The sequence below is a fragment of the Amblyraja radiata genome, chromosome 33 (assembly GCF_010909765.2).
Source record: "Amblyraja radiata isolate CabotCenter1 chromosome 33, sAmbRad1.1.pri, whole genome shotgun sequence".
Taxonomy (NCBI): domain Eukaryota; kingdom Metazoa; phylum Chordata; class Chondrichthyes; order Rajiformes; family Rajidae; genus Amblyraja; species Amblyraja radiata.
In genome coordinates, this window is record NC_045988.1 from 25,979,428 (window position 1) to 25,992,809 (window position 13,382).

The 13,382-nt window shown below is 47.0% G+C and overlaps 1 protein-coding gene across 3 annotated transcripts in view; it reads right to left on the minus strand.

The window, feature by feature from the left end:
• The window catches only part of LOC116991359 (CMP-N-acetylneuraminate-beta-galactosamide-alpha-2,3-sialyltransferase 4-like), a 161,456-nt gene that overhangs the window by 132,670 nt on the left and 15,404 nt on the right, over positions 1 to 13,382 (minus strand). The gene's annotated exons all lie outside the window — the stretch shown is intronic.

Sequence of the window (13,382 nt, forward strand, 5' to 3'; positions counted from 1 at the left end):
ATGATTTTCTCATCTCGGTCCTAAAAGACTTCCCTCTTATCCTTAAACTGTGACCCCTAGTTCTGGACTTCCCCAACATCGGGAACAATCTTCCTGCATCTAGCCTGTCCAACCCCTTAAGAATTTTGTAAGTTTCTATAAGATCCCCCCTCAATCTTCTGAATTCCAGCGTGTACAAGCCGAGTCTATCCAGTCTTTCTCCATATGAAAGTCCGGCCATTCCAGGAATCAGTCTGGTGAACCTTCTCTGTACTCCCTCTATGGCAAGAATGTCTTTCCTCAGATTAGGAGACCAAAACTGTACGCAATACTCCAGGTGTGGTCTCACCAAGACCCTGTACAACTGCAGTAGAACCTCCCTGCTCTTATACTCAAATCCTTTTGCTATGAACGCTAACATACCAATAGCTTTCTTCACTGCCTGCTCCACCTGCATTCCTACTTTCAATGACTGGTGTACCATGACACCCAGGTCTAATTGCATCTCCCCTTTTATTAATTGGCCACCATTCAGATAATAGTCAACTTTCCTGTTTTTGCCACCAAAGTGGATAACCTCACATGTATCCACATTATACTGCATCTGCCATGCATTTGCCCACTCACCCAACCTATCCAAGTCACCTTGCAGCCTCCTAGCAGCCTCCTCACAGCTAACACTGCCCCCCAGCTTTGTGTCATCCGCAAACTTGGAGATGTTGCATTCAATTCCCTCATCCAGATCATTAATATATATTGTAAATAGCTGGGGTCCCAGCACTGAGCCTTACGGTACCCCACTAGTCACTGCCTGCCATTGTGAAAAGGACCCGTTTACTCCTACTCTTTGCTTCCTGTCTGCCAGCCAGTTCTCTAATCACATCAATACTGAACCCCCAATACCATGTGCTTTAAGTTTGTATACTAATCTCTTATGTGGGACCTTCTCGAAAGCCTTCTGAAAGTCCAGATATAACACATCCACTGGTTCTCCCTTATCCACTCTATTAGTTACATCCTCGAAAAATTCTATAAGATTCGTCAGACATGATTTACCTTTCATAAATCCATGCTGACTTTGTCCAATGATTTCACCACTTTCCAAATGTGCTGCTATCCCATCTTTAATAACCGACTCCAGAATTTTCCCCACCACCGATGTTAGACTAACTGGTCTGTAATTCCCCGTTTTCTCTCTCCCTCCCTTTTTAAAAAGTGGGGTCACATTACCAGGGGAGGAATAGCTGGACCCCCTGCAGTTTGCATACCCGGCAAATGGATCAGTTGATGATGCAGTCAACCTAGGCCTGCACTTCATCCTCCGCCAGGGGGCCTATGCAAGGATTTTGTTTGTGGATTTTAGCTCTGCATTCGACACCATTGTGCCAGAGCTACTACACTCCAAACTCGCCCCGTTGACTGTGCCTGAACCCCTCTGTCAGTGGATCACCAACTTCCTGACAAACAGGAAGCAGCATGTGAGGCTGGGAAACTCATCTCGGACCCACAGACCCTCAGCATAGGAGCACCGCAAGGCTGCGTACTCTCCCCTCTCCTCTACTCTTTCTACACCAACGACTGCACCTCCACTGACTCCTCTGTCAAGCTTCTCAAGTTTGCGGATGACACAACCCTGATTGGACTGATCCAGGATGGGGAGGAATCTGCCTACAGACAGGAAGGGTCACAGCTGGCATCCTGGTGCCATCGCAACAACCTGTAGCTCAATGCTCTTAAGGGAGTGGAATTGATTGTAGACTTTGAGTGAGCTCCTCCTCCCCTCACCCCACTCACCATCAACAACACCACAGTCACATCTGCGGAGTCATTTAAGTTCCTTGGAACCATCATCTCCAGGGATCTTAAATGGGAGGCCACCATCAACTCCACAGTCAAAAAGGCACAACAGAGGATGTACTTCCTGCGGCATCTGAGAAAACACAATCTGCCACAGGCAATGATGGTCCTGATTTATACTGCCATTATAGAGTCTGGCCTCACCTTCTCCATCATGGTCTGGTTTGGCTCAGCCACCAAGCACGACATCCGGAGTCTGCAGTGCATTGTTCGATCAGTCAAGAAGGTTGTTGGCTGCAACCTTCCCCCCATCGACGAACTGTACACTGCAAGGGACAGGAAGCGAGCGGGCAAGATCATCTCTGACATCTCTCACCCTGGCCACAAAACTCTTTGAATCACTTTGGAGCCGCCACAGCCAGACATAAAAACAACTTTTATCCACGAGCAGTAGCTCTACTGAACAGCCAAAAGTCTGTAGCCTTCTTATGCGTTGGTATTTTATTGCATTCTTCAAATGTTTAAATTATAATGTTTAATTTTAATTGTCTACTGTATATCGCGTTGTTACTTGCAAGCAAACCACCAAGGCATATTCCTTGTATGTATACATACTTGGCTAGTAAAATTGATTCAATTTAATTCTTACCGCATCAGTGTTTCTCAATGCAGGGGAACCGACCACAGCCCTCTTGAGGCACAACCCATCTATCCTCCTCCCCCAGAACTAGTGCCAAGAACTCACTGTGTAGGAAGGAACTGCAAACGCAGGTTTAAATCAAAGATAACACGAGATGCTGGAGTAACTCAGTGGGACAGGCTGCATCTCTGGAGAGAAGGAATGGGTGACGTTTTGGGTTGAGACCCTTCTTCAGACGGATGAAGGCTCTCGACCTGAAACTCCACTCTCCAGAGATGCTGACCCTCCCGCTGAGTAACTCTAGCAATTTGTCCCAATAACTCACTCATGAGAAGCTCTCCCTCCTGCACCATGCATCGTGATACTTGGGGCTGACACCTTCCTCCCGCTTCTCCTCCTGCACATGGAGCTTAGAGGAACTCAGACATTACTATCTTTGTGGTTGTACTTATTAAACAATGGCAGGCGCTCCAACGGCAGCCGGTGGGGGCGCACGGTGGCGCAGCGGTAGAGTTACTGCCTCACGGCGCCAGAGACCACGGATCAATCCTCGCCTAGGGTGCTGTCTGTACGCAGTTTGCACACATTCCTGGTGACCACCTGAGTTTTTTCTGGGTGTTCCTCTTTCCTCCCACACTCCAAAGGCATACAGGTTTGTAGGTTAATTTGGCTTCAGTAAAATTTGTAAATTGTCCCTTAGTGAGTAGGATAGTGCTAGTGTACGGTTGAACGATGGTCAGCGCGGACTCAGTGGGCCAAAGGGCCTGGTTCCGTGCTGTATCTCTAAACTAAACTAAGCACAATACTGCTAAAGGTTATCTGGAAGAAAGTGTTTGTGAGATAACATTAAATATTTGCCCGCATGCTCTGCATGCCAATCACTTGATGCACGAGCCCAATCAAACCATGCACATGTACAACATTAATCATCCACTACAACAGGAGGGCACGGTGGTGCAGCGGTAGAGTTGCAGCCTCACAGCGCCAGAGACCTGGGCACAGTCCTGATGATGGGTGCTGTGCGTACGGAGTTTGTATGTTCTCCCCATGAGGAAGGATATTCTTGCTATTGAGGGAGTGCAGCGTAGGTTCACCAGGTTAGTTCCCGACATGGCAGGACTGACATATGATGAAAGAATGGGTCAACTGGGCTTGTATTCACTGGAATTTAGAAGGATGAGAGGGCATCTTATAGAAGCATTCAGGGATTGGACAGGCTAGAAGCAGGAAAAATGTTCTCCATGTTGAGGGAGTCCAGAACCAGGGGTCACAGTTTAAGAATAAGGGGTAGGACATTTAGGACTGAGATGAGGAAAAGTGGGTTAAACTCAGAATAGAGACACAAGAAAATGCAGATGCTGCAATCCTGAGTGAAAAAAACAAAGTGTTGGAGTAACTCAGCGGGTCAGGAAGCATCTGTGGAGAAAAAGGATGGGTGACGTTTCAAGTCTGGACCCATCTTCAGACTGAAGAAATCTGAAGAAGAGTCCTGACCCAAAATGTCACCAATCCTTTTCCTCCAGAGATGCTGCCTGATGGGCTGAGTTACTCCAAAACTTTGTGTCTATCTTTGGTATAAACCAGTATCTGCAGCTGCTTGTTTCTACACAAGTACTGGGGACCATCGGCCCCCTGTAACTTCATGCCCTGGCAGATCATTCACTCTGGTTGGGGATGGACCTCTCATGGAGAAGTGTCGGAATCCATGCGGGCTGGAACGCCGGACTTAAGGGCCTGTCCCACGAGCATGCGACTCCATGCGGCAAGCGCGACCTAAAGCCCGCAGTCGCCTCAACGCCGTACGCACGGAGATCGAGTGAGTGACGTGAAGTTCGAGTGAAGTCCGACGGCCGTACAGCGTTGAGGCGGTGCGTACGACGTCGAGGCGGCTGCGTGGCCGTGGGCCGCGCGGAATTTTTTATCCTGGTCAATTTTTCGGAGCCCCGCGCGATGTCGGGACCAGCTCCGCACAACTCCATAATGCTCCGGCGATCGAAGTGGGACCGGCCCCGCGAGGCCGTACGGCTCAAGCGACCATGTTAGGTCGCTCATGCCGCATGCAGGCGCATGCTGGTGGGACCAGCCCTTTAGGCCGCGCTTGCCGCGTGGAGTCGCATGCTCGTGGGACAGGCCCTTTACCTACAAACCACGAGGTGCCAGTCCAATGTGGACAGTGAACAGGACTGTGCTTGTGGTTAAAAAAACAAAACCAGCACACACTCACAGAGCTGAGCAACCTCTCATCCCACAGAACAGATCAAACCTCTGCAACTGGTAGCCTATAATTAAATGGCTGCCAAGAAGAGGCAGCTCCAAGTATCTCTCCATCTTTTACTTTGCCGACATGCAGAGCCAAACAAATGATCCCTCGACATTGCCCCACACCGCCACAGAAAACCAGCCTCTAGCCAATTCACTTCACTCCACATGAGAAAGGTTATCGAGCTACACAGCGCACATTCGGTCCAACTTATCCATGCCAAACAAGATGCCAAACCAAACCAGTTTCTCCTGACTGTACCTGGCCCACATACCTACAAACTGTTCCCGTCCAAGTGCCTTTTAAAAGTTGTCATCATATATTAATATACCTCTACCACTTCCTCTGGCATCTCATGTCAGGCACATGCCAGCTTCTGTGTGGAAAAGTTGTCACTCAGCTACCTTTTAAATCTTTTCCCTGTCACCGTACACCTACGTACTCTGGTTCTTCCCTACCCTGGGTAAACAACTGTGCATTAACACAATCTATTCCCCTCATGATTTTAAACACCTCCAAAAGATTACCCCTTAGCTGGGTTACTCCGGCACTTTGTGTCTTTTTCAGTAAACAAGCATCTGCAGTTCCTTGTGTCCGTATCCCAACCGAGCTGTTCCAGTAACGTTACAACACAGGCTTCTGCCTGACAAGTAGGCACAAAGGGCTGGAGTCCGGATAGGCAGCATCTCTGGAGAAAAGGAATAGGTGACGTTTCGGGTCGAGGCCCTTCTTCACACCGATCCGAAATCGCCAATCCTTTTTTACCAGAGATGCGATCTGACCAGCTGAATTACTCCAGCTTTTTGTGTCTATCTTCGGTTTAAACCGGCATATGCAGTTCCTTCCGACAGGGATTTCTCCGGGTGCTCTGGTTTCCTCCCACATTCCAAAGACGTGCAGGTTTGTAGGGTAATTAGCCTCTGTAAATTAACGCTAATGGCCAGAGAGTGGATGAGAAAGCGGGATAACATCGAACTAGTGGGAGCGGGTGATTGGTGGTCAGGATGGACTCGATGGGCCGAAGAGCCTGTTTCTGCACTATATCTCTAAACTAAATGATGCCAAATTTCAGCAACGTTATAAATGAGAGCTTGGTGCAAGTGCATGCTCGAGTTCACTGGCAACAAACCATGGTGGAAGAAGCTGCCAAATCGCTCTACCCAAGACTCTGTGTACCCAGTTACGACTTGCACAAATACATGCTATCTTTCCCTTGGCAAGCTGCGCTGCAGATCATGCCTTTTGCACCTGCTCTTAATTGGGTTACTCTAATCTTTATTTCACACCATGAAAGAGTAATAGTTATTATCAGAACTACTTAAAACCAGTACAACTTGTCTTTGTACCTCCAAATAAATCAACGTGGTCTGCTCACCCAAATCACAGGGTCATCTCATATGATGTAAGACACCAGAGAGCAAGGATCTCTCGCAGATTGCGTGCATTAGTATGATCAAGCTTGTCCTTGCTCACTACCTAAACAGCCGCATGTATTTTCATCACCTTGATTAGCACGGGTGCCAGAGGTTATGGGGAAAAGGCAGGGGAATGGGGTTAGGAGAGAGAGAGAGAGAGAGAGAGATAGAGATAGATAGATAGTTGATGATTGAATGGCGGGGTAGACGATGGGCTGAATGGCCTAATTCTACTCCTATCACTTATGACCTTATGATCTGCAAACAGTATCTGTGTTTACCATGTAAGACGCACAGTGGCACAGCTGGTCCGAGGGGCAATGGAAAGGTTTGAATATGTCGATTTGATTGGCGTGGATGGGTTGGGCTGAAGAGCCTGGTTCTGTGCTGTACATCTCTATCAGTGTGTGATAGATACTGTCGATGTCTCTCTCTTCAGAGCACAGGGAGGATTAGTTTAGTTTAGAGACATAGCGCATTTACAGACCTTTGGCCCACCGATTCCGCACCGAGCAGCGATCTCCGCACATTAGCACTACCCTACACACACAAGGGACAATTTTACCAAGTCAATTACACCTTTACCAAGTCCAATAAAATTACGTCTTTGGAGTGTGGGAGGAAACTGAAGATGTCGGAGAAAATTAACACAGGTCACGGGAGGAATGTACAAAGTCTGTACAGGCAGCACCAGTAGTCAGGATTGAACCCAGGTCACTGGCGTTATAAGGCAGTAGCTCAACCTTTGCAAGTCATCCCTTGTGTGTAGGGAGTGGATGAGGAAGTGGAACAACATAGAACTAGTGTGAACGGGTGATCGATGTTCGCCGTGGACTCTGTGGGCTGGAGGGCCTGTTTCCTTCAATCAAATAATTCATTCAAGGATGCAGTGATCACATCATGTCTCCAGAATTTCCAAGATGAGATAATGAGATAACTTACGTTCTGTTGCCTTTTTTTTAAATAACATGTGTGAAAGGTCTTTGCATTAACGCTCAAGTAAGAATAACCACTTACCACAACTCAGGGCAAAAGTCATTACACAAGTGAAATATTATGCAATTAAACAATAGAAAAAGGGGTTTGCAATGGTGTATAATGTAACTCAAAAAACAGAAAAGGTGTTCATCACAAAATCAAGGTGAGTGTGACTCATGTTTACAGACCACTGCACTGCATCTGTTATTTTGTACACAGCAAGACAATCTGGAGCAGACTGAGTAATCCTAACCATCACACCACATCCAAACACCAAGTTGAACAATGTACCACGCTGAGGCTTCACAAGTTTGTAAAGACAAGAGGCTGCAACGTGTCGCAGTGGTTAGAGCCACTTCCCCGCAGTGCCAGTGACCCGCACTCGATCCTGACATCGGGCGTTTGCTCGTTCTCCCTGTGACCGCCTGGGATTCCCCTGGATGCCCCGCTTTCCTCCCACATCCCAAAGACGTGCGGGGATCGTGGATTAATTGACCTTCTGTAAATTGCCCCCAGTGTGTAGGGGAAACTCAACGGCTGCAGCAGCATCTATGGAGCGAAGGAAATAGGCAAAGATTCGGCCCGAAACGTTGCCTATTTCCTCTGCTCCATAGATGCTGCTGCACCCGCTGAGTTTCTCCAGCATTTTTGTCTACCTTCGATTTTCCAGCATCCGCAGTTCCTTCTTAAAAACCCAGTGTGTAGGGAGTGGATGAGAAAATGGGATACAATAGAACTTGTGTGAATGGGTGATCAATGGTCAGCATGGGCCCAGTGGGCTGAATGGCCTGTTTCCATTATGTACCTTTCAACTCAATCTGCAACCTACAACCTTGCACTCAATGAAGCATGACCAACTGAATCAAATTGTGAACTTAAAGCAATGAATCAGACTTTTAGGCAGAATGTGAGCACTGATAACAAGACTAGCATCTAGTAACACATTTACTAGTTTTACAGTGACTCCTCAGTCACATTCTAGGATTGGATTTTACAAACAAACACTGACATGTCATTCTTTCATTCTCACTTAAATATCCCAATCAGACAAGCCCAAGATCACCATTGTATTTTTTCACATTTATTCCCAGAGGATAGACGGCATTTGTTGTCAAGCTGCAGTTGTCGCTGTGTTGGTGAAGTCATCGAGCCACACCATGTGGAAACATGCCCTTCGGCACAACTTGCCCATGCCAACCAAGATGCCCCATCTACACTAGTCCCACCTGCCTGCGTTTGGCCCACATCCCTTTAAACCTTCTGAAGAAGAGTCCTGACCCGAAACGTCGTCTGAAGAATGGTCTGAAGAAACATCACCTATTCATTTCCGCCAGAGATGTTGCCTGTCCCGTTGAGTTACTCCAGCATTTTGTGTGTATCTTTGGTATAAACTAGCACCTGCAGTTCCTTTTTATTACATTCCCTATACACCTTGCCGATGAATGTACCCAGGCATGGAAATCGCTATCAAAACATTGAATCGGCCCGTTCACAGGGTCTTTCATCAGCCGGCGGGGGCTTCAACATCAGGAGCCTCGATCGCCTCGATACAGCAGTTTGATTTTAAGCCGCGCTGGGCGCTGAAAGGCCCCACGAATGGGCCGATTCAGCCCTTAGATAGCGCCTGATAAAGTTTGAATTGCAAAACATGGGGGGGGGGGGGGGGACGTGTCCCACCGTCCACCCCCAGGATTTCCGCCCATGCATGTATCTATCCAAATGTCTTTTAAATGTGATGATTGAACCTGCATCAACTATCCCCTCCAAATAAAATAAAATATTTTAAAAAACAAAAAACTATCCCCTCCTTTAGTTTGATCCTTGTGTAAAACCTTGCCCCTCATATTAAATCTTAAGTCCGACCTGTTAAATCTTCCCCCCCCCCTCACCGTACACTGATGATGTGCCTTCTTCTGTGCCACATCAGGCCAGTTTTAAAAGCAAGAGTGTCAAACAACTTGGGTATGGAAGTGTGTAACCAGAGTTGGCAAGGAGAGCAGGTTCCTTTACTGAAAGGACTTTTACTGAACAGATTTGAACAATTCTTTTTACTTTCAGATTGTTCTTAAAACATGAAAGCTAATTCTCAGATACAGCATGGAAACAAGCTCTTCAGCCCAACTTGTCCCCACCGATCAAGATGCCCCATCTACATTAGTCCCACCTGCCTGAATTTGGCCCATACCCATAAATCTTTGGACCAATACCTGTCCAAATGTCCTATAACCTCAGCTGGCAGATCTATCTCTGTGTCTAGACGATTCATCTGCTATCCAGGCTCTGGCATCCACTGTAATTGAATCTCAAAATGTTTCCATGAAGAGGTCCAACAAGTCAGTTGTGCCATCAATGCAATATCTAAAATAGGAATCTAACTAACAAAAGCACCTGGCAATGACGAAGACACCAAATTTGACCACGACAAAGTCGCTCCCAACTGATCAGAAGTAATAAAAATGAACTGCAGATGCTGGTTTACACCAAATATAGACACATTAGGTTGGAGCAACTCAGCAGGTCAGGCAACATGGATAGATGACGTTTCGGATCGAGACTCTTCTTCATACTGATTGTGAAGGGGGAGAAGCGGGGAGAGGGTGGGGAAACTGGAATCAAGAAAAGACCCTGGTTTGTCTTGGCCTTGGTCTTTTCTTGCTTCTAGTTCCGCTCTCCACGTCCCACAGTCAGCCCTACGAAGGGTCCAACCCCAAAACGTCACCTACCCACGTTCTCCAGAGATGCTGCCTGACCCGCTGAGTTACTCGAGCAAATTGTGTCTATCTATCAGGGAGAGTCCTCCGTACATCTAGAGACTGGGTCTGAGTTTAGACAGCCGTTCTCAAAGAATCACCGTGCACACACACACTGTGTAGTTCCTGTCCCAGTTGCACCCAACAGCACTGACATGCAGGGAACAGCCTTTGGAGAGCTCATCGTTAACCGTAGACACCATCAAGTCTCATGACATCAGGTGAAACAAGGGCAAGAACAACAACTCCTGGAATCCCACTGGCTTCACATTTCAATCCTCCTCTCTTCTTACCTGACTCCCTTTTGTCTCCTTTCCAATAGCCTTTGTCCACCCATCTACCAATTAATCCCACCCCCCACTCCCTTACCTGTATCCACCTATCACTTCTCAAGAAGAATCCCAATCTAGAACATCACCAATCCATGTTCTCCAAGGATGCTGAATTACTCCAGCACTATCTGTCTGTTTTCCCCACCTATCACTTGCCAGGCATGGTCCCGCCCCCACCTCTCTTTTCCAGCTTTCTCTCCACCCCCCCCCACTACAATTAGGTTGAAGCAGGCCAGAAACGTTGCCTGTCAATTCCCTCCACAGATGCTGCATGACAAGCCAAGTTACTCCAGCACCATGTGTTTTGCTCAAGATTCCAGCATCTGCGGTTTCTTGTGTCTCCTGATTATCATTACTGACTCCGTCACCTGATGAGCCGACACAGAGAGACACTTGAAGGAAGCACTCAAAATAGCATAGGCAAAGGGCAAATGTTCTCTGGGTGGGAACATGAGAGTCCACTATGATGAAACGTTTGGCAACTCCTGCATGGACCGAGCAACAAGTCCTGAGGGCACAGCAACCAGACAGGTCTGAGGCATGTAGGCAATGAACTAATATGTAGCACGGAACTGCAGATGCTGGCTTAAACTAAAGATAGACACAAAAAGCTGGAGTAACTCCGTGGCTCAAACAGCATCTCTGGAGAGAAGGAATTGGCAACAGTCTGAAGAAGAGTCACAATCCGAAATGTCACCTATTCCTTTTCTCCAGAGATGCTGTCCGACCCGCTGAGTTACTCCAGCTTTTTGTGTCTAACACCAGGGATAGATACATTTGACGTTGTCCTGACTAATCTACCTGTAGCAGCTGCATCTGTCCATGATTTTAGAGAAACAGCATGGAAACAGGCCCTTCGGCCCACAGTCCGTGCCGACCAGCAATCACCCCGTACACTAGCACTATCTGACACATTAGGGTAAATTTACAATTTATCGAAGCCAATTAACCTGCAGACCTGCACGTCTTTGGAGTGTGGGAGGAAACCGAAACACCCGGAGAAAAACCACGAAGGTCACGAGGAGAACATACAGACCGCACCTTTAGTTAGGATCGAACCCGGTTCTCTGGCGGTGCAAGGCAGCAACTGTACTGCTACCCACCATGCCATCTTGGTGGAAGGTCTTGTGGAGATATAGTCCTGTCTTCACACTGAGGACAGTTCACCTGCCATGTGACACCACAAACAGACAAACTAGCATAGACCCTGATCAGGAAGCTCAAAGCCGGACATCAATGAGATGTGTAGGAAGGAACTGCAGGTGCTGGTTTAAATCAAAGATAGACACAAAAAGCTGGAGTAATTCAGCGGGACAGGCAGCTTCTCTGGAAAGAAGAAATGGATGATGTTCTGGGATGAGACACTGTTTCAGACTGAATCTTCAGACATCAATGAGATGTTGTGGATCAAGAGTATCCACAGAAATATGCTCCATAGTGAAAGGAACACAGCAAGTAAAAATAAACAAGAAAATACATTTACAGAAGCAGGGCAGAAGGAAGTCAAGACTCTAAAAAGCAGGAATGGGGTATTAATTTTAGATGAGCAGTCATGATCATATTGAATGGAAGTTTTGGCTCAAAGGGCTGAATGACCTACTCCTGCACCTGTGTTTCTATGTTTCTACAATTCCAAGTCTAGTCAAAGCAGCCAATGCCTTACACAGAATACAGGTCATAAGCCAGAGAGGTTAGCAGTAGGGGAAAGATGTGGTGATGGGCTACAAACGGATGATGATACTAATTCAGAACAGTTTCCAATTACTCACAATGAGGCAGCAGAGAAAACCACAGCAGGAAGGACCTACGTGAACAACAAAAAAAAAACAGGAAGAGATAAAAGGCATTCAGCCCATTAGCTCTGCTGTGCATTTAATGGGGCCACAGTCGTGCCCGACCCCAGCAACACGATCCTGTACCAACTCCATTTCTCTTGATTCTCTTCACATCCAAAAACCTGTCAACTTCTTGCCTTGAACATAATCAGCCACGGAGCCTCCCCAGAACTATACACGGACCGTAAATCTGTACACTGTAAATGACTCGTTGTAATCATGTAATCTTTACGCTGACAGCTTAGCACACAATAGCTTTTCACTGTACCTCGGTACACGTGACAATAAACTGAAACTGAACTCTGTGTAGAGAAGTCCCAAGATATGCAACTTTCTGAGTGGGGAATTTTTCTAATCTCGGGCCTAAAATGCTGCCTTCTTACTTCAGGGCTGCCAACTCTCACGCTTTGAGCGTGCGAATCACGCATTTCGACAAATTCTCACGCTCTCACGCTATCACAAATTCCTCACGCTCTGTCGTGAGAAATTCTGTGATCAACGAAAATTTCAAAACTCATCAATTGCATGGGCCGCGGGTGTTAGAGAGCCGAGGAAGCAGAAGCAGCGGTGGGGGCAGATGCGGACGGGTTACCAGGGCTGGCGAGTGTTTGCGGGGCTGGCGAGTCGCTCACTGAAGCTCCTACGTAGAAAGCCACTGCATGCTTTAAAAGGTGAAATAATGAAAAATAATGATATTTAACAGGACTTCCGGCAGCCCTGGCATGTGAATCTCTGGAAGTTAACATGCAGGTACAGCAAGCGATTAGGAAGTCAAGTTTTAAAAGACAAAGCAAATGCTGAGGAAGGAACTGCAGATGCTGGTTTATACCGAAGATAGACACAAAATGCTGGAGGAACTTAGAGGGTCAGGCAGCATCTGCGGAGAGAAGGAATAGGTGACGTTACAGACAGGACCCTTCTGCAGACCTGACAGTCAGGGGAAAGGGAAACGAGATATAGATGGTGATGGAGAGAGATATAGAACTAATGAATGGCAGAGAGGCAAAAAAAGGAACAAAGATAAACAAAACAGGCCATTGTTAGCTGTTTGTTAGGTGAGAACGAGAAGCTGGTGTGACTTAGCTGGGGGAAGGATGGAGACTCAGGCTCCCTGATGCTGCATACCATTACCTTCCATTGTCTCACCTTTTCAAATGTGCACTGCCTTTGTACTCTGCCTTTCAAAGACATTTTTCAACATCTGCCAGCTCTTTGCCTCTTCACTTTGTCCATCTACACTACTACGAAGCCTTCTCTGCATTCTTCTCATAGCCCACTCTGCAACCCTGCTTCAAAAGCTGTCAAAGGATACAGCAAGATATAGATTAGTTACAAATATAGGCAGAGAAATGACAATTGGAGATTAATCCAAACAAGCTTAATACTTTGGTAGGTC